The following is a 22500-nucleotide window of genomic DNA, read 5'->3' on the forward strand; positions in this document are numbered from 1 at the left end:
GCATTAAAGACAAGTTGTCAGCCAGAAATATTACTTCGATAGCCTAATTCTGTTAATGACTATAATGGCAGCCTCAACTCATAGCAATAATTCTCTGGTCTATGTAGTTGTTAGACTCTTAATGGCATTGATTGTAGCAGTTGGAAGCTTAACAAGACTTTTCATTTGTCTAGCCTGTCAGCATGTTCTGACGGTACTGTTTTACTTCCTTAAGAACAGTTATGTTAATGAGGAGTGGTTCAGCACAATTCTGGACGCCTTTCTTTCCTTCTGCCTGCTCTTTAAATTACCAAAATGTGTGTTTTTATTGTGATCCTAGATCAATGCATTTAAGCAACCTGTATATAGTTTCAAGGACGCAATGGGCCTTTAATATTTAACCACTTCAATCCCTTGATATTGAGTTATTTATGTTGTGTGTGTAACTGCTAATCAGTCTGGTATATCAATCTCAGCGTTTATTTCTTCTTTTGAACAAGTTATCGATGACTGATTTGTAGGAGGTGAGCTTTCTATAACTTTTCTATAACCGAATTTCAGGTCGCTCTCAAGTGATTTCCCGTTCAGCAGTTTTGCAGCAATCATCGGGGAAGTATTATTAAGGATACACTTTTCGAGAGATGCGTTTGCACAGTACTCATTCTGTGGCTCACCTAACCTCATTGAACCTTAGTCGTGTAGTTTGATTACATTCTCAGTCCTCCTGCACAACGATCAATGATGTCCAAAATGTAGGAATTTTAAAGCCCTGCTAACTCTTCTTTAGGTGTATACACCTAGTTCTTTACTACCCCAAGGGACCAAACACAGAGAGGACTAACAAGGAGAGACAAACGGATTAAGTTTATTATATCGACCCCAGTGCGTAACTGGTACTTATTTAATCGACCCCTAAAGGATGAAAGGCAATGTCGATCTCGGCGGAATTTGAACTCAGAACGTAGAGGCAGACGAAATACGGCAAAGCATTTTGCCCGACGTCCTAATGATTCTGCCAGCTCGCCGCCTTTGAAAAAAACAATTTCTTTACTATGCACAAGGGGCTAAACACAGAAGGGGCAAACATGGACAGACAAAAGGATTAAGTCGATTATATAGACCCCAGTGCGTAACTGGTACTTATTTAATCGACCCCGAAAGGATGAAGGACAAAGTAAACCTCGGCGGAATTTGAACTGAGAACGTTCCACCGTGGATAACATAAACTAAATCGGTTTTCTTTCAATTCCTGTAGTAATTGTTCTCTCATGTAATTGATGGTTAATTTAGATGGTGGAATTTTGTTTGAATTTTGCTGGGAAAAGGTTTTTTGGCTGTTTGTATCCTCCATAGATGCAGGAGTGGCTGTGTGCGGAGAAACTTGCTTCTCAACCACATGGTTCAGGGTTCGGTCCCACTCCGTGAAGACACTCGCAAATATAGGAATATATACATGTCCACATACATACACATAGTTAAGTGAGCAAAGATACCCATTTTGACTTTCGAGACAATGTATGTATAAGTACATAAGTATATATGTTGATCGCTGTATGTATATGTGTATACAGATGTATACGTATGTATATGTATATATAGATGCCTAGATATATGTATGTATATATGCGTGCGTGTGAACGTGAAAATATGTATTTATGTATTGATATTTATGTATTTATGTATTGATATGTGTACGTATACATGACAACACACACCGTCACTCACTCTCTCTTTTTCTCTCTCTGTCTTCCTCTCTCTCTCTCTTTCGCTCTCTCCCTGTCTGTCTGTCTCTCTCTCTCTCTCTCTCTCTCTCTCTTTCACACTCACACGTCCATTTCATACACACGTACATACATCTTTCACTTTAAACCAAAAGAAAATGAATAAGATTTTTTATACGGAAATTATCGGAAATTATACGGAAATTATCGAACACCAAAGCGAAAGATCACCATTCACTTGAAAATAATTTTTAAAAAACACGTTAAAATATTGACTGTTTAAAGAAAGCTAATATATAAATACTTACTGTACAAACAACTTACATTTTTGAAATCACATTCAGTCAAAAATATTTCTAAATTATTAAAATACTGTGTTTGTCAAAACGTCGATGTTATTTTTTCTTAAAGAGCGTGAAAATTGTGTGTATATGACGCAGATAGCGGACTTGCGTTTGTATTGATTGACACGCTATGACATTCATTATATGTGTGTGTATTCTGTATATGTGTGTGTGTGTGTTGACGTCACGGATGCCATGTTTTTTCGTCAAGAAATAACAGACAAAAATTATGTTTAATCGTTTTCATTAATACTTAGAGGTCCAAATATCACAAAAATTATATTCCTCTGCCGAAGGTAAGTATGAAAATAAATATGCAAATAAAGAAAAAAGAATAATATATACTATTTCTGAGATATTTCGGGTACACACAAACATCTCTAGAGTTTTATTATTTTTAAGATTGTAATTTTGATGGTTAAAGGGGTTAACAGCTAATTTTCTCTCGATCAACACTGTCTGTTGGCAAAGTTAGGCACTGCACTGACCTTGGAGTAATTATTATTTTTTAGGTTCAAATCATTCATCATCTTTTTCATGTAACCTATCGAGGAAGAGATCTCCCCTAGCCCTTGTATAGAACTTATACAAGCTTTGGTTCAGTTCAAAGGTCCGTTCAAATTTCACTCTAGAGGTCCAGCCACGGTGTTTATAGTAATTATCCCGTATGTTGAATTCCAGTCCATTTTCTCCGCTTTATTACTGCTATACTTTTCTATAAAATAAAGTGCTTCTTCGCGTTTTTTTCCAAAGAAAGCGACCAATTATTTTTTTCAGCAGGCTTGTGTCAATGACAAAAGTTCTTGGAGATAATGTCGTTATAGAATGCTGAAAAATCTCCATATGCTGACGTCACTGCCTTTGATGCCACATGTATGTAAATATATCTATATGATGTGTGTGTGTGTGTGTGTGTGTGTGTGTGTGTACGTGTAAAAATTAGTAAATATTGAAATTGCTGAAATACCTTCTTGATGTAAACATCGCAGCTTCAGGAGTCAGCTGTGTATTTTGGTTTCCTATTTTTACGAAATCTGAAACACTTACCTACATACACTAATTCATACTTTTCCTCACATTTCTGTCTATCACTCTCTCCCTCCTTTTCTTTTTGCTTGTGTGAGTGTGTATATGCATGTGTGAGTGCGTGCGTGCTCGCGCGCGTGTCTATGCCCGTATCCGTAAGTGTGAGTGCGAAAGGGAGTGGCAGAAAGGCTGATAAATGGGTACAGTTTAATTAGTGTATAGTGAAAACGTTAAAGAAGAAAATCTACACAGATACATAAATGAATGAATAGCAGAAATCTCAAAGGCTCGGTACTGGGGGAACAAGCAAAAACGGTAAATAAAACACACGCAACGGAAAATGAAATTTAGAACAGAAAAAACAATAGCAACAACAAAACAAACATCAAACCTAAACGTTAACAATTTCTCATTCTCACAAGTCTGTAAAACTAATTTCGCAATTGTTACCGTTTAAAAACTGTACCCAGTTTTATGTTTACCGGTTATCGAAACGTCAAATTTGGATGAGTGAAAATAGTTTGTGCTTCCGCACTATATGTGTCTGCTGTCTGGAATGCGGATAAGAAAGGTTTGCGGTCATAGAAGTTATTCGAAGGTTTTACTCTAAAGACTGGCGTATATGAAAGAATGAGCAAGAGAAATGGGAAATATTTTTCCGAATTCCAACACTCAACTTCAAATTCTTGCAATAGAAATCTATGGAGCAGCACTTTGGTACTTATTCATCTTCATTTACACAACTACCTCAGCAAATGTTCACGAACATGAGTCAAGGTTTTCCTTAGGACTGCCAAGTAGTGCTTAGGCCCATTTGGCTTCAGTATTCCTGTTCAGTCATCATCTAAAAATGCTCAACGAAAGGAAGTCAAACTCGTACTTATTCTAACAGTAATATCAAAAAACATAAACCATACAGTCGACACAAACTTCACAAAACATTCAGCTGTCTAGGCGGTGTCCTAACACGACTTTACGTGCCATATTTTAAAATAAATTACCGTACTAGAAGATTACAACGTGGTTATAAGGGCTCGCAAATATCAGAACGAGTTGGTGAACTTGCAACTTGACACCTAAAAAGTCAAGTCCATACATACCTGTGATGTCTTCTGCAGTTATACCGCAGCTCAAATTCCGCTTCAGATCAGATCTCCAAATAGATAGAAACTAAGAAAAAGCCGAGTTAGGTGGAAGTGATCAATACCTACATCGCTTCGGTAGACTGAAACCCTGCCACCATTATGTTTTGTCAAAGTAAACACCTGGCCAGATTAATGTGCATGCTCTTTCAAATCCTGTAGAAGGGACAATTTTGTTGCAAACAACCGCTTCTTGCAAGTCTGAAGTTACTAAGTGGGGATACATTGGCACACGCTGAATCGAAAGCACCTACAATGATTCGTAAGATTATACTACGAAGGTGATCATGAACCGATGGGCTAACCGTTCATGCAAGTGGCGATCGTCAAAGATTGGTCGTAGATTACTCTGAAGCGGATGATTACAATAGAATCAATAGAATTGAGCTACTAAATTAAAATAGGCTCTTAGGAAAGACACCGTAACTGATGTGATAACAGCAAGAATGACCTTCGACCATTTCTTCAACGCTAAAACGTTTTGCTGCCAAAGCTAAGGCAAGTGCTCTAAGACTCGAAGAAACGAAATCCACTAAAGACGGTGAGCTGGCAGAAGCGTTAGCACACCAGGCGAAACGCCTAGCGGTATTTCGTCTACCGCTATGTTCTGAGTTCAAATTCCGCCGAGTTCGACTTCACCTTTCATTCTTTCGGGGTCGAAAGGACTGATGATAGAAACTTTCCTCTTCGGCTAACCCCGCATCGACTTTTTCAAGATCTACTTGAAGAGAAAAGTAAGGGGAGAGGAGTAAGTGCTATCCGACCTCCTAGTATTGTTGTTGAAGAGTGGGTAAATATGCTGAGAATGACCTGTATGAATGGCAATCTGAACATACCCTTGGAAGCCGGGGGAATTGAGGAGAGAGGCATCTGATGAGGTACCACTGCCGGTCGGGGTAAGCAGGATGTTTAAAGTTCTTTGGTTGTCCATGGGTGGACTTTACCCCTGTTGGGAAATTTTTGTTGCTAATTGCTTTTGTTTTATTCTCATACACGAATTTTTGTGCTAAGCCGCACTGTCCCTTATAATGTATTGTCCCTTTTGTTTTGTGTTCGGCCCCTTGTTTATTGTGATCAGTAAACAAAAGATTATTATTATTATTATTGTTGTTGTAATTATTCTATTCATCCAATTGGTCACTCAAAGAGCTATAAATAGAACTATACTTCATGATCTGTAAATATGGGAGATCACATTAGATAATGTATTCCAAGTTATCCCTAAGTATATTGAAAGTGACGGGTGCCATTCATTTAGTCAACGGTTTTCCTGTTGAGTGTTAATCCGGTGCTAAGCAAAGCTAAAAAAAAACCCCAAAATTGTCTTCGTTAACATAAAAATGGAAATGCAAAAAGGATAGAAAATTTAAAAAATAAGGATGCGTGTATGCTAACGTGTGTGTGTGCATGTGTGTACGTATATGGATATTTATATGCGTGTGTGCGATTTGAGTATCTGTCTCTGTGCGTGTGTGTATATATATATATATATGCGTCTTTATAGATATTTCAACAAGGACACGTACATACGTATGAGATTAGAAACCATGTGAGACAAGGTCTCTTATTTTCATTCCCAGCTGTTTTCCTCATTTATGTCAATGATATTAAAGCTAAAAAAAAGTAATAAAAACTAAAGAAAAGTAATAAAAGTTAAAAAAAAAAAAGAATAGTAACGAAATTGTGGTGAGATGAATATTCTCTGTTGGAATCCCACGAAAGGAGCAAGTTGAATCGATTTAATGCAAGTTTGTACAGCTTAATTTTTGTAATAGTAGAATTTTAATGGCTTTCAATCTCTTCTTTGGTTCCATGTTGTTTTATACCTTAACGGCAGGAAAAGCAATAAAGTGGGAAAAAATAGGCCTTCCTCTGGATGAAGGAAATACTCACAATTGAAAATCTATTAGAAGGTGACAAAAACCTCATGTAATCATTCTAGATTCGTACTGATTGGAAGGGAAAAATAATCGTGAAATGGAGCAGGCATACTTTAAAAGGAAAATTACTTCACGATGAAAATTGAAGAAAAAATTCCTTTGTATACACACATACTCACAAACACCTATACCAAAAAAAAAAAAACAGACTGACTTGGGACAGATATAGAATCTTCTTGTTATTTATTGCATACATGTGGAGGTGCAATGGCCCAGTGGTTAGGGCAGCGGACTCGCGGTCGTAGGATCGCGGTTTCGATTCCCAGACCGGGCGTTGTGAGTGTTTATCGAGCGAAAACACCTAAAGCTCCACGACGCTCCGGCAGGGATGGTGGTGATCCCTGCTGTACTCTTTCACCACAACTTTCTCTCCCTCTTACTTCATGTTTCTGTTGTACCTGTATTTCAAAGGGCCGGCCTTGTCACTCTCTTGTGTCACGCTGAATATCCCCGAGAACTACGTTAAGAGTACACGTGTCTGTGAAGTGCTCAGCCACTTACACGTTAATTTCACGAGCAAGCTGTTCCGTTGATCAGATCAACCGGAACCCTCGTCGTCGTAACCGACGGAGTGCTTCCATTCCATATTGCATACATAAACATTAACACAAGGAATATTAATAGAACAATCCTATCAAAACTTCAGCCGAGTGCAAATATAACATGTTGGACATAGTTGTTTGCAAAATATAAGAAAAAAACATGAACCGTCATAGAAGTCAGCTGTCCTGCTTGAGAGAGGGGGGGGGATAGAGAGACAGACAAACAGATAGACAGAGACAGAGAGACAGACAGACAGAGGATATTTACGAACAACTGCTTCGAGGTGTCCAACATCTATACCCAGGTTATAAATTCACCAATACTATCCAGTACACGTGATTTTGTTAGTGACAATTTGGAAAGGATGAGATTTTCAGAAAAAGGAACGTGTATGAAACCATAGCGACTGAAGAAGGGGTTTTTCTTTGTTTTAATTGTCCTGTACTCTATTTTTTGTTGTTTAAAAAAATGTCCAGTTCCTTGGGTTTGTGTCTGTTTTCGTTTCTCATTGTGTTCGACGTCTTTTTGGTGTCCTGTACTCATATATGCGTGTATATGTACATGTAGAGGTAGGTACGTACATATATGTATATATATATGCATATGTTTTATTTATTAATATATATATATATACACACACATTTGTGTGTATGTATATAAATATATATTTATACATAGGCTGTTCGTTCTCTTTGGGTCTGACCGTGGTCCGTGCAACATCGATATTCTTCCCTGTGTTTGTGAAATTTTTGTATCTCTGCCGTAAGACTTCATTTCCACACGCGCCAGCTGAATTCAATTTGTCCTTAGTCGAAAGACACCTGATGTTATGTTCTGTTATTATTATTTTTATGGTATTTATATTGTATTTATATTTGTGTAACATTGTCTGCTTTTCCGTCCTTGTTTTTGTATACATTCGATGCTCTCTTCCAAGGAATCTAATGATCTTAGCTTAGTTTTTCCCTGGGGCTGGCCAGATTGGAGCAATCTCAAGATTAATCAGCCGAAATTGCGTGGATGACCTGGTTCTTGACTGAGGATAGAAAGCTTCGAATGATCCGTCCTTGTTTTTTTTAGTATCGTCTATCTGGATGTTTTGTTGTCCCTATTTGTATCACCTAGTTGTCCAGATGTTTTGCGTTCTTGCCCCATTTTGTATTATATATATATATAAATAGCGGCGTACTTACACTTTGTTCCCTTATATGTAAGTATACATACATATATATAAATATATATATATATACATACACACACACACACACACACACAGAGAGAGAGAAAGCGTATATGTGTTTGCATTGAAGAATGCTAAAGCAAGCGTGGTATAGATAGTAAAACTGAGGTGCAGATTAAGAGTAACGTATTAGTTAAGACACATATATAGAACGTATCTTCCAGAAGTGTTCAGACTTTTAAAGGGAGGCATTTGCTTATTTCAGAGAAGTACAAAGCTCTAATCTCCTTTAAAATAGGGATCCACTGACTTTAATACGCTTGTTTGTAGCGCTCCAGGCACTTCGTGAAGGTCCCATTAAAGTTCTCGAAAGCGAAGGAATCTAGGATTCGTGTCAGAACTTCCTTCAGCTTGGGAATAACCAAAAGTCACAGGGACCAAACCCTGGACTGTGGGGAGGATGAGGGTGAGATATGATGCCCATCTTTGTCAAATAGTTGGTTACCAGGATGGAATTGTGGACCGGTGCATTGTCCTGATGCATGTGCTCTGGCCTTTTGCAACTAAATATCTTCCTGAACCCCCTCGAAACTTCCACAAAGTACAGATTGTTGACCGATGGAACCTAGTGGATGTAGATGATACCTAGGCTGTTGAAAAAGAGGATCAACATGATATTTCCGGCGGACTTGCTTTGCCTGGCTTTTTGTGCCAGCGAAAAACAGGCACTCGCTTCATAAGAGTTTATTCATAAGCAGTCTGAAACATTTCATAAGTTTCTGTAGCGTTTTGCCCAGATTAACAGAAAACTTTATTGCATAATAAGCTTGTACATTGTCTTCGGGTCCCAACTGCATTCTGCAAACTAGTCAGCTGTGACAAGTAGTGTTTAGTAGGAAGTGTTGAAAGTTATGTTACACTCATCTCATTGAATCTGGAATAAATGAAATAATAAATATCGGCCGTCGATTTATTAGGGGTATAGCAATGGCGTACTAAAATTAGAATAATCTAACTGCTTCCCCAAAACGAAATCTCAAAACTCTGAGAATGCTTCTTGTATATCTATATCAAATTTCTTTCGGAAAACCTTTGAGAACATAGGGGTATTTACAGATATATAATTACCTTCTAGATATTTAGCTACACTTGCATAAGCCTTTAATGTTATGAAAATGTAACTAATAAGTGATAACATAAATGAAAAATAGATAAGAAAATAATTATACATATATGCTCATGCATATCAGCGTATATCTTTTTTTCTCCTTCTTTTTTTCTGTGTCCCTTTCTGTAGAAGAGCGTAGGTTCGAACCGTAAAAGACTTTTTCTATTCCTGAGCGTTATACTAATACATCTGTTTGTTTTGTACACCACCTGTCTTTGTCTTTTGTTTTTTTTCGTAAACTCTCCCTATATATATATATATATATATATATATATATTATATATATATATATACATACATACATACATACATACATACATACATACATACATACATACATACATACATACATACATAGACATACACATGTAAGTGTGTGTGTGTGGATCATTTGCTATGTATTTTATTGAGTAGACGGCAAGGCCTGTTTTGCCGCGTACCACAAAACCTCAACGACATGTTTTTGATCGGTAAAAGCGTTCTGAATGATTTCTTGTAGAGATTTAACAGTAAAGTTGAAATAGGTGAAACACACTAAACAGCGAGGCGTAGAAGTTACTTGTCATTTTAAAACTTAAGTAACATTTTTGATAAGAAATAAAGTACCGAAACCTTGTTCTTTAAGTATATTTACTTTGGGCTTTAGAACTGATCGTCGAATTTAACATCTTGCCTTCCATTTCAACTTCGCAAATTTGAACTCTTTCTATGTAGTGTTTTATGACAGCTCGTAAGGTATCAGACTCCAGTGATCAATTTTTTTTTCACGTATCGTGAAGTAATTTTCATTAGCTTTTGGAATGTGCTTATACCATACATGATTTAATGAACAAACTAACAGCATTATTTCCGCACTTACTAAATGATAATCTCATAACTTTGCAATCATTTAACCACTTCTAGAAGGAAAGATGCTCCTACTCCAGTGGTGTAATCTGATCTCTATTTTCTGTTGTATACTTATTTCTTTACTACCCACAAGGGGCTAAACACAGAGAGGACACACAAGGACAGACAAACCGGTTAAGTCGATTATATCGACCCCAGTGCGTAACTGGTACTTAATTTATCGACCCCGAAAGGATGAAAGGCAAAGTCGACCTCGGCGGAATTTGAACTCAGAACGTAACGGCAGACGAAATACGGCTAAGCCTATCGCCCAGCGTGCTAACGTTTCTGCCAGCTCGCCGCCTTCTGTTGTATACCGACGTGTAAATGACTCTTTTTCAGAATTCATTGTTGTTTGTCACAAAGTTAGAATAGATACATGCTTGGGCGTAATGTGTCTCTACACACTAAGCCAAAATTTGCATTGGACGGGGTCCGGTGGGGTTGGTTAGATAAGCCAAGATGCTTTCATGCTTTCTGCCATTTCAATCAGCATTTGAAAGCTGTGAAAGAAGCGAAGGCTTCCAGAGTAATTTCAGAGTTATCTCTCCTGAGTATATAGCAAGAAGGCGAGGTTTATCCTGAAATATCTTTATCAAACAAGACTTACATAATCATTTCTTTATATATATATATATATATATATACATATACGCGCACACGCACGCACACACACATACACACTGAGTAGTAGGCATGTGAAAATAGAGTTGTGTGTAAATTAGCATTTAGCTCGATTCAAATAATTGCAAGGATGTTAAAGCCCAAAGTAAATATACTTAAAGAACAAGGTTTCGGTACATTATTTCTTATCAAAAATGTTACTTAAGTTTTAAAATGACAAGTAACTTCTAACGCTGATGATAGCGAAAAAGTTAGAAATGCATTCACTTCCTCCAGAATGCTCCATGAAATGACAGTTTGGGTTCTTAATACCTATTGCCTATAGCCAGAATTCTTCCCAACGGCAAACAGCAGTGAGTACAACCTTTGGGCAGATCAACTATGTTCCTTAATTATTTGAATCGAGCTAAATGCTAATTTACACACAACACTGTTTTCACATGCCGACTAGTCAGTGTGTATGTGTGTGTGCGTGCGTGTGCGCGTATATGTATATATATATATATATATATATATATAAAAGAAATGATTATGTAAGTCTTGTTTGATAAAGATATTTCAGGATAAACCTTGCCTTCTTGCTATATAGTTTTTTTTTTTTTTACCTTCTTATTGAATTCAAGGGCAGCACATTATGCCGACAAAACAGTTGCCCAAATCACAGCGGAATTCTTCTCGCCTCGTCCGTTAACACACCACTCCTGTAAAGAAGAAATGTCACTGCCAATAAGTTGGTCTTCTTTCCTCCGTTGATATTCACGTAGCTCTTATTGCTAAATTTATCGTTTCATTGCGTTCTGATTTGTTGGTAGATATTTTATACACCCACGAGAAATTAAAATCCAAAGCCAACATTGGCAGTTAGTAGGAAACGAGATGGCAGAAAACTAAATTGAATATAAAAAATAAAAAGACACGACAACAGTGAGAAAAGATGCAGCAGTCATAACAACTAAAATGAAAACAATAAAACTGCCATCATTACCGCACAACCAACAACAACAGCAACAACAATAAGAAGGGCCCTAAGAACAATAGCATTAACATCAAAGATCTTTTATACATAGACATGCGGCAGCAACACCAACACCTTTCACACTCACCGCTTCTCTGAGATTGAAAAAAAAAAATAATAATAAATTAAAATATAAAGCATGTGCATAAATTTCCTTGTCTACTTCTGCTCAGATCAAATAATTTTTATATAGGAACGCCTGTCGGTCGCAATATCGGTGTTGAAGAAATTCGATTTATTTGGAGCCACAGGTAATAAAATGAAGCCTGTTTTACCATTTGATAATGTCCCCGATTGAAGATAACGAAAAGAAAAAATAAATTCCCCAGCAGGATTTAATATCTAAAGTCTAATGCCAAGTTTTAATGAAAGCCAATGTACTGCACCATTTGAGATATTCTGCTCGACCGTCTTGCCGTTGTTTTATTTCGTTCTTTTGTTATTTTATTGTTTTAGATGTTGGTTCCATCGGGGGAGATAGTCGAAATTGTAGAATATCGGTCTAAACGATTTCCAGTATATTATGGTCGTTGACTCTTTGATTTTTGTATTTTTTCCTTCTTCCTATGTTCTGTCTTCGACACCAGTCACTATGATCATTGATTTTTATCTTTACATTGTTTATATAAATACCAGTAATATTGGTGTCTCGATCTTTCTATCGGTTGTACTTCTTTCTTTCGAATGGTTTCTGCTTGAATTAAAAGCAGTTATTATTGTTACTGTTGCTATTCGGCTCTTTACTTTCGGAGTTCAAGTCCCACCGACACCATCATTTCGGGGTCGATGAAAATAAAGTATCGGTTAAGTACTTAGGGTTGGTCTAATCGTTTAATCTGTCCCCCACCTTAACATTACTGGCCTTGTGCTAAAATTTGAAACCAATTTTATTATAACTGTTGGGGTTTATGTCTGACAAAGTAGATGTGTTTTCGCAGGTTTCTCATCAAAACAAGGATTTACTAAATGAAAACTGGTTTTTACCAAAACCACTCGAATACATATAACTTAATGCAGTTTGAAGTTTCACCTTACTCTGACTGACAAGCACAACAATAAAGAGGGTGTATTTTTAAAACAAGAATTTTGGGTGGAAACGCCACAACACACCTCCAAAAGAGAAACCGAAAAAGCACAAAATACATTGCACAGAAAATACTAAAAAGAGAAAATTATGCTAATCTAGTTGCAACGTAAATATTTATAGCATGCACGAACAGGGAAAAAGTACAGTCATTTTAACTCAACGAAGAAGAAATCAACATCTCCATGAATTCATATATCCCTTCGGATCTAATCAGAAGCAACGATAAACTGATTTTTGCTAACGTTTGCAGCAGAAAAACTCTTCGTAATAAACATTTCTCCCAAAAGATCAAAAGTTTGGAAGCATTTTGTGCACCGACCTGAGGTCAGCCTGCCACAAGTGATTAGACAGGCCCGTGAGAGAAGAAAACCTGTTGTGTCTATCACAAGGCACAACGCGATTTTCTGATCCCATCCAAACATTTGGAGACAATTCTGGCAGATAGTTTTAGTGTGATTAGGAACGGAGAGCATACGGTGCTGTATGTGTCATTGTCAAAAGATAAGCCAAAAGAGTAAGCTGGTTCAACAATATTTAAGGAGGAAAACACAAAGGCCACAGTCAAGGACATTGGTGATGATCAGTGCACATGTAACATTTAACCATAGGTGGTTAAGTGGGATTACAATGAACATACAAATACTCATGACTTTCCAAGACCACATAACAATCAAAACTATGTACTCAGCTTTTGAGGTAAACCAGCCAGAAGTTGCATGTGGAGAACTTGTTTCATATGCGGAAGTAAACCACATATAAACGTTTTCTGCACAGAATTTTTAAAAAATTAGCAACAGCAAATCATTTTGTTATTTGTCCACTCCAGGTGCAGTCCTTGGGAGAAATAAGGCATATCTAGCGAGCCAACAAATAAAACTCTTCTCTGCTCATTACCAGAAGCGAGCTATGAGATGCAACCAACACCACACCCCGGCGAAGTTGAGAAAAACCAACTCCAGTGACGTTGTGTGTGTTTATTGAACGAAAACACCTAAAGGTCCACGAGGCTCCAGCAGAGGTGGCGACCCCTGTTGAACTCTTTCGCCCCAACTTTCTCTCACACTTTCTTCCTGTTTCTTATCCCCGACTTCCCACGCAACCGCTGAGCCTGGATGTGCATTCATCCATCCGTCGATGCTCTCGGTGTCAGGGGTTGACCTGCCTTCTCTTCTGCGGGTCTTACGAATAGCAAAGGACCACGTTTCGGACTTCTCTCATCTTGCGAGCTCTGGGACGAAGACCGTTCGCTCAACAACAGCAGCAGCAGCAGTTCATCTACTTATATGACTGATAACCTAACTGTGATAGTATGATTAAATCATCCCATAATCATTGCTGGCCTTGTGCCCAAATCAGTTATCGTTATTATTATGTTATTATTGTATACTGACGACTTTATGTGACAGTCCCGTAAAGGGAATCACACCACCGCTATTTAGTCCTAGGCCTGCTGTTGAGGGTGCTTGTCTCTCCTCCGTAAATATAAGGACACAGGAAATGTGTCAAAGCCGACAGGAAACGTTGATGCTTCCTAGGGCTAAATAGCGGTGGTGTGATTCCTCTTTACAGGACTGTCACGTTAAGTTGACAGTATACAACTGCTCTATTATTCCACCACCGCTCATATCTCTCTGAAATATTTAGAAATTTAATATTTCTAATAATTATATTATTATTATACGATTTTGATACTATAGCACGGACGAGTGTTAATAAAATATGTCCTGGGGTGAGTTTCCTGTTATAGCTTAGCTTTATTATTTCTTCGAAGATGGATAAGTAAGGTCCTTAATAGTGTATATTTTTTAGAAATTTTTTATAATTTTTTTTCTTTCGTTTTCGTAACAATTGACATCGTAATGAACGCGATGTCCCACGGCTTCCAGAAAAACCTGAAAATTTCATGACCTCTTAATTTTTCCAAATACTTTACGGTGTCTGTATATGCTAAGGATGCTAAATTAAGGCTACTACTAAATAAGTATGAGCGGAATACTATCAATTTAGAGCCAATGCAAAGATCAAAGGAAAAGGAAAATCGTTAAATGATTGGTTACTCAGCAATTTCTATCGTGAAGTTAAATACACCAGGGTTTAAATTAGATGATTTACCATTTTCCATTTTATCGCTTTGTGTAGTTCTGTCGCCTCGGAGATTACGTTCCTGCACGACATGAAACAGTAGGAAGGATACAGCAATTGCTTCGCAAGCGGTAAACCCCAAATTATTACAAATTACTAAGTTAGGCACAATATATGTATATACCTTGATACATAAATAAATAAGCCTGTATATATATATATATTATATATATATATATAATATATATATACACACATATATTTGTGTGTGTACGTGCACGTGCACACGCATATATATGTATATATTCTACCGACTGATCAAAGCTTGCTACCTTCTTACACCTGGATCCTTAGCTCTCACCTTTACATATAATTATGTATATGTATGTATGTGAATATATATATATATATATATACATACATACATACACTCTTTACATTTTTACTTATTTCAGTCATTTGAATGTGGCCATGCTGGTGCACCGCCTTTAGTTGATCGAGTAAATCGACGCCAGGACTTATTCTTTGTAAGCCTAGTACTTATTCTATCGGTTTGTTTTGCCGAACCGCTAAGTTACGGGGAGGTAAACACGCCAGCATCGGTTGTCAAGCGATGTTGGGGTGACAAACACAGACACACAAAAAAAATATATATATTTATTTACATATATACGACGGGCTTTTTTCAGTTTCCGTCTACCAAATCCACTCACAAGGCTTTGGTCAGCCCAAGGCTATAGTAGAAGACACTTGCCCAAGTGCCACGCAGTGGGACTGAACCCGGAACTATGTGGTTGGTAAGCGAGCTACTTACCACACAGCCACTCCAGCGCCTGTATTATATATATAATATATAATATATTATATATAGGGAGGCGCAATGGCCCGGTAGTTAGGGCAGCGGACTCGCGGTTGTAGGATCACGGTTTCGATTCCCAGACCGGGCGTTTTGAGTGTTTATTGAACGAAAACGCCTAAAGCTCCACGAGGCTCCAGCAGGGGGTGGTGGCGATCCCTACTTTACTCTTTCGCCACAACTTTCTCTCACTCTTTCTTCTGTTGGCCTGCTCGCTTAGCCAGCGGGGTGGCGTCATCTGAAGGCTAAAACAATGCGAAGCGCATTGTGACCAGCGATGTGTAGCAATATCTGATAGCCTGGTCGGTCACGGTGATCATGGTGATATATATATATATACATGTGATATTTATCAGAGTTCCAGTTGAATGTTCTTCATTAAATTTACTTCTATATGCCTTAGTAGCCCATGATGTTAATTTCGAACAATAACGGCACAATTTTATTCACGTCTGATGAAATTCTCGGACTCTTGAAATATTAATTATGCAACGGAACTTAATTCATATAAGCTATGAGTGATTAAAACATAAGCTTCGATATCCAGGATTCCCTTTTTTGTCATGAATGTCAATGTCATACCCATTTCTTACTGAACATACGGGACGATAGATGGCAAAAGTGATACAACATTATATTTATGTCTCTATTATAAGCTCAAATCCCGAGTTCGATCAAATAAATTAGCAACTGTTTGGTTAAGAAGTAAGCTAGGAAACTACATTGTTCTCGGTTGTGTCTCACTAAGTACTACATTGACAATTGTCTTCTACCACAGCCCGTTAGACTAATGTTTCCAGAGTGACATTTTGGTATGCATGCATGTATGCATGTACGCATATATGTACGTACCTATATGTGTGTGTGTCTGCGCGCACATCTTATAATTTATCAGTAAGAATACCGATAAAGCGCTATTTAAAACGAAGTGATTTACGTTGGGAAATTCATGATCAACCCGGTTGAAACTTGTAACAAATAATGTTATTGTTCACCAAATGCGATGTAAAATTTTAAAAATATGTAATAGGAATTGATTTACCCGATCTAACTATCCACAAAAACATATTTATGATATTCATGGCATTGTGCCTATGAATGTAACTATTTTAGTTTTGATAACAACCTAATTTGGCGAAAATCCTAAATTTTTAGATAGCTTCCCAGATAGCAGAAAATGGAATTCGGTTTCTCTGTTGATTATAACCAGTTCCCTTGTATTGAAATGAAAGCGTCGAATTATGGAATAAAATGATGATGTAGTCTTGGGATTTGCAGTTGTTATTAATGATAAAATAAAATTATGAAACAGTTATTTTATTAAAGTTTCTACAAGGTAATTAAATATGAACGTCTCCGTTTGTAATGTTTTACAATTTTTTTCATGCGTTGCTTGTTACTGTGGCAATGTGTTCCGATCAGCTGAGAGTTTCTTATATGAAGCATGGTGGTAGCATTCGATAGTATATGGAACTTTCGTTTGAAGGTCGGTGGTTTATATTCTTTCTTCTTCCCTGTATTCCATCAACCCCAAACATTCCTGTGGTATAAACAAATTCATTTAAATCGGTGCAGGTAGCATTAACAGTGACTCGGTTGGATTTCACAGCTTAGATTATTCAGATTCCATTCAGTGACATAAAATAGTTGAAATGAACGCAGTCCAGTGAATTTTCCCTGAAAGTGCTGGAGGTGCTTCATGTAAGCAACTACAATGACTCCCCTACGACACTAGCATTCGGTGGCAATCGCTAATAGATAGGTAAAAAGTAAAAGAAATAGAAAATAGTTTATACGTTATCTCTGGTTCAAGTTTTGAAAATGCATACAGAGGCAAGAGAAATTTACGACTTTATTCTTCATAACAATTTCAACAGATGATGCACCCTGTCCAGATCCAACCTTGGCTGCCTCGATGTCAGTGGTAAGGATTGTGTCAAAGCGTCGGACAAAATCCTTTACTCAACTTAATTGCTGACTTTTGCTTTCTGAATTCAAACGTTACCCAAATTTGACTTTAGTTGTGTATTTTCATCGCCTTTATAGAAAAACAAAAGTTATTTGGTGGGGAGGAATTAGCAATTGTTCGAAAGCAGGACTAAATATCTGATCCTGCGCTCTGTGTTCAAATCCCGCCAATACCAAATTTACCTTTCGCATTTTCATGTTTGATAAAATAGAGTAGCAATCTAGGGCATTTAATTAGAGGAATTTTTAGAACGTCTTATAAGGGTTTTTGTGGTATACGTCTTGCAAACAACTTGCACATGCAAGTGCTACCAGTTAAAAGCTCCGTATATCGGAAGCTAGCAAGTTCTTTAACTTCTGAGTTCATGGCTGGTTCAACATGAACTGGTCTTTAGGCCTGATTTCTGGTTTGAAAATTACTACTCTCTCACTACTCTTGAGGTCGTGGGGCTGAAAAAATAACAGGTTATGGGAACTGTCTTTTTTACTTGACCAAGTGCTATAAAGAAATTCACCAGGCTGCTGTGTTGATAAAGCGACTGCACGTAGTGTCCGACCAGTAACGTGTAGCTGGTGGACGATATAAACTAAATATGGCGATCTACGACGGCATATCGTATTAGAGCATTGCATCCGTAAGTATGCACGATATAGCGTCAGTTGTAGGCAAATTCAGGGGAATAATTGACAATTATACAGTTGAATATATTTTTTATCGCGTTCATTATACTACTGAAAGTGTTACAGAGAGGTTGATCTGCTAGCGATCCGGATGAATATATGAGACCTTGAGTACAAGTTACTTAAATGTTTTGTGGCTGCATAATCATGAATCGCAGGGAAACCTCAATTCGGAACACTATGTTCGCGAAGCAACTATTCTTTAGCGTTCCATCACGGGGAAGATGTTTACATCCAGATAAAGCTGAAACCTCTTTATCTCGTTCAATTTGTAGAAGTTGCACATAAATCTCTCTTAAATCACACCCTACTATCTTACCAAAGACATATTGGATGATGTAGTCCTAAATGTACTGTGTCTGAAAAGTAAAAGGGGTCGATTTAGTTACGGAATGTCAATTTTTTTGATCAAAGACAACATGGGGTTATATAGAAAAACAACAATCCAAACGAGAAAAACTTAGTAATCCGTGACCTACTGAATTTCAAGCAGTGAGTTTACAAAATATCGATTCAAGCAGCTTCGGTACTGGTTGTATTAGTCATCGTCGCTATCGATTTGTTCGAAAACATTCCAGCTATGACCTACTCTTAGGACAAGTAAAACCCTAGACTACATTATGCAATGTGTCATTGTTATTGCTTTTAGTCCAGGTCTTCCCAAACACTGGTGATACCAGTGTGACTAACTTAATCTGGTATTTAGTGTCTTTAGCGAGCATTGGAACCAACTCTCCAGCTTAGGTATAGTGATTTTCCCTTATTGCATCCACCTATTTCAGAGGCCCTCAAAAGAGAGTCTTCCCTCTTTATTTATGCAGTATAAAAACGAATGATGCGTTCTGGACTCCACTACCCAGCGTATTCTTTTTAAGAGAGTAGGGTGTGGTTTGAAGGAAAGTTGTCTAGTATTATGTGCAGGTCGAGAAACAAAAAATCACAAATTAAAAACTTCTCTTAAATCTTACAGTTCTTTTCCTTAGACACAATGTAATCCTCTCAGTTCAGGAATGCTGGAAAGTATGATCTGAACTTAAGGTTTAATTTAACGTAGTAAAATAGACAATAGTGGCACTATCATTTCTTTCATTCAATATTCTTCATTTATACTTCTGAGTTTAAACAGTGATCGATAAACTTGTAGACTTAGCAACCAAATATTCCACAGATGAAACAAGGAAGCACCCATTGAATAATGCAGTTCTAAATACATATAAAAGATGGGAGATGGTTTTTGAAAGATTACGGAAACAAGAGAGAAAAATGGCGATCAATTGGCAGATTCAAGAGAGCATCGCATAGAGTATCTTGCAATATTAATCATAATGATTCTTTGTTCTAAGATCAAATCACGCCGAGGCCAACTATTAATGAATAACGGGACCAATTTTTCTCTTTCCTACTCTCTCTATGTCTGTATGTGTCTCTCTCTCAGGGGTGGATACACTGCCCTGTGAGAGGGGCATGGGGGTATACTCACAGTGTCTGCGATATCAAGAAAGGAATAAGTAATATACCTCTAACATAATGGAATTTCGAGTGAGATTGAAACATTATTTTGAAGTTGCAGAGGTTAATGAGAGGAAATGATAAATATCGTTAAAAGAACTCTTCTCCGATATAAATGAGCACAGAAAATGGGTAGATAAACCTTCATTTAGAAAACATTTAATAGATGATGAAAGTCAACCATCTTGAAACCCGTACGAAAAGAATGGTCATTATCGACCGTTTGCCTATTCCCAGGGTAAAACTATATTTCTGTGTTTCAAAGTTTGTCAGAATTTGGTAGACGATGGGCGTAGGTCATTGTTTGATTTATCATTACTATATGGCCTTTGTATAACTTTTGTGGAGACTATTTTATAACATGAAGTCGGGCCAGATCTTCGGTTTGAGTATTCGGAGATTTCTCCCGCCCTTCTCACACTAACGTCCCCAGTCTTGAAGACATTTTAATGAAATCTACTAAGACGAGAAAATTAAACGAACATCATGTAGAAATTTTTGAATGTGATAAAATAAGACAGAAATGAAAAAGGAACACCGAAAACTTAGTTGCTGATTTATTTATTTTGTGTATAACATTCTACCTTTATGATTTAAAAAGAAAAACAAAAATATTCAAAATGATTTCCAGTGCGATTCCCCCCACCCACCAAGAAAATAAGCCGATTTATTAAGCAGAAAAAAAAAGAAAAAAATTAATAAAAACGAACAGAAAAAAACAACAAAATATCCCTCCAATTGTTTTGCTTGAGAAAAACCAATTTAATATAGATCTTATTGAAACCTCATCTGAAATTCGGATCAGTAGATGTTTGTTCTCTTAATAATAACAATTAAGAAACAATACAATAATGCAAGAAGTTTAAACACTTAATATATTAACCTTTTTTTTTTTTCATACATTATTATTTTTTTTAGTCTTAAAATTTATCCTGCAAACCATTCGGTGGAATCTTCTGGCGATGACAATATTTTTACATGATATTTTTTTCCCTAGATTTTGAGAATGAATTATTTTTGCAGACTTTTAATTGAATATAGAAGATACAGAGTGAAATCTTTATAATTTTACTCCCAATCTTACTTGGTGAAAGGATAACGGGCCTGGAAAAACAAGGAATATAAACAGCAACTCGTTCTGAAAGAAGATTCAATTAACCATTTATCACTAAAACCCTTAGGAAAGTAATAAACGAGTTTCCATATATATTCATTTCTCCTTATTTTTTAAGTTGGTTTTTTTCAACAATTTCATCTCATCTATGTACAATCTGTTCAATGTGGAATTTGTTTACGTCACAGCAATTTCTCAGGTAAGTCTTTTCAGGTTGTAAGACTGCCTTAAACTGACTTTGAAAAGCCTTCAACGTTGTATGTCATATACAAATATGAGTTAATTTTTAAAAGTCTGATTTTAAATATTGTAAATTATCGCTATAATTAGTTAATATAACAGAAGAGAGAATGTAAAAGATGCGATAAATTTAAACAGAAGTCTTGAACGTAGGTCTCACATTTGGATAAATGTGTTTCAAAATATACAAAACAAAACTTTTGTTTATTTGCTTATTTTAAAAAATCGAATCCATTCAAGATATGGGTTCTTTTAATAATTTACAATAACCATATATCATATTGGAAGGTGTAACGTCCACACTGCTCTCAAGATCATGTTATAATTATTGGTTAACCTCATAATATCCCTAATCAAGCGGGCCAGCGCTCAGAGACGTTTTATCAGTGACCATCTTCTCTTTATTCAGACATGGTGTATCTTGACCCGTCTTAGGCATTATACAATGTGGGATCTCTTGAATCCTAGCAGGCTGTGCAGCCGCCAAGAGATCTTGTTTATTGATACTATCACCGTAAGTGGGCCTACTTCAAACAGGTGAAAAAGCTGAGTCATAATTACGATTTGCCATGTGCTGAGTTCATGGTTTACCTTGATCTGGACTTAGTTAGAAGTTTTTAAACTAAAGCTTCTTTACGTTTAGACACGCTGCCTATATATATATATATATATATATATATATATATATATAAATGAAAGAATGGAGTTGAACGACAAATTAACAAATTTCCTTTATTTTCGACATATGTTTCGAAGGCTGCATATTCCTAATTGTGAAGGAATAAGGAGTACATTATGCCGCTTTCTCATCAGGAAAAACAAGGAATTTATGTCAACATCGCTATGCGCTCCGTGAGAGCAGTCATCTAAAAGTTTTTTGTGAATCTTGATGTTGACATAAATTCCTTGTTTTTCCTGATGAGAAAACGGCATAATGTACTCCTTATTCCTTCACAATTAGGAATATGCAGCCTTCGAAACATATGTCGAAAATAAAGGAAATTTGTTAATTTGTCGTTCAACTCCGTTCTTTCATTTATTCATAAATTTTATAAAAATACACACAAATTTCCACACGAAAACACGTAGTCTCTGCCCTAGGCACGTAACTTCAACCGTGTTATTTCTGATGTGAATTTGCTACCCAGGTATCGGTTAAACGAATTATCCATAAAAAGATATTTCATTTTTCTACTCAAATATATATATATATATATATCACACATTCCAATTTTCACAAATCGTTTAAGTCTGAAAGTTTGACGAAGGCAGGCAGGTCAAAACTTCGGAGTCACCGTCAAGCTTATACTAGTAAAAGTTTCATAAATATATATTCAACTAAAAGTATGAATTATTCTTTCAGTTTAATATTGAATTGTTTTTTTTTTGTTGT

At 36.7% G+C, this 22500-nt stretch overlaps 1 protein-coding gene across 12 annotated transcripts in view; it reads right to left on the reverse strand.

Annotated features, from left to right (window-relative positions):
• Positions 1-22444: 22444 nt before the first annotated feature.
• The window catches only part of LOC115213424 (paired box protein Pax-5-like), a 548017-nt gene continuing 547961 nt past the window's right edge, over positions 22445-22500 (reverse strand). For all 12 annotated transcript variants that reach the window (XM_036503614.1, XM_036503616.1, XM_036503613.1 and 9 more), the window contains one exon: positions 22445-22500. This exon is cut by the window's right edge and continues 3211 nt beyond it. The gene's annotated coding sequence lies outside the window, so the exon portion shown is untranslated.

Source organism: Octopus sinensis, linkage group LG6, assembly GCF_006345805.1.
Source record: "Octopus sinensis linkage group LG6, ASM634580v1, whole genome shotgun sequence".
Lineage (NCBI taxonomy): Eukaryota > Metazoa > Mollusca > Cephalopoda > Octopoda > Octopodidae > Octopus > Octopus sinensis.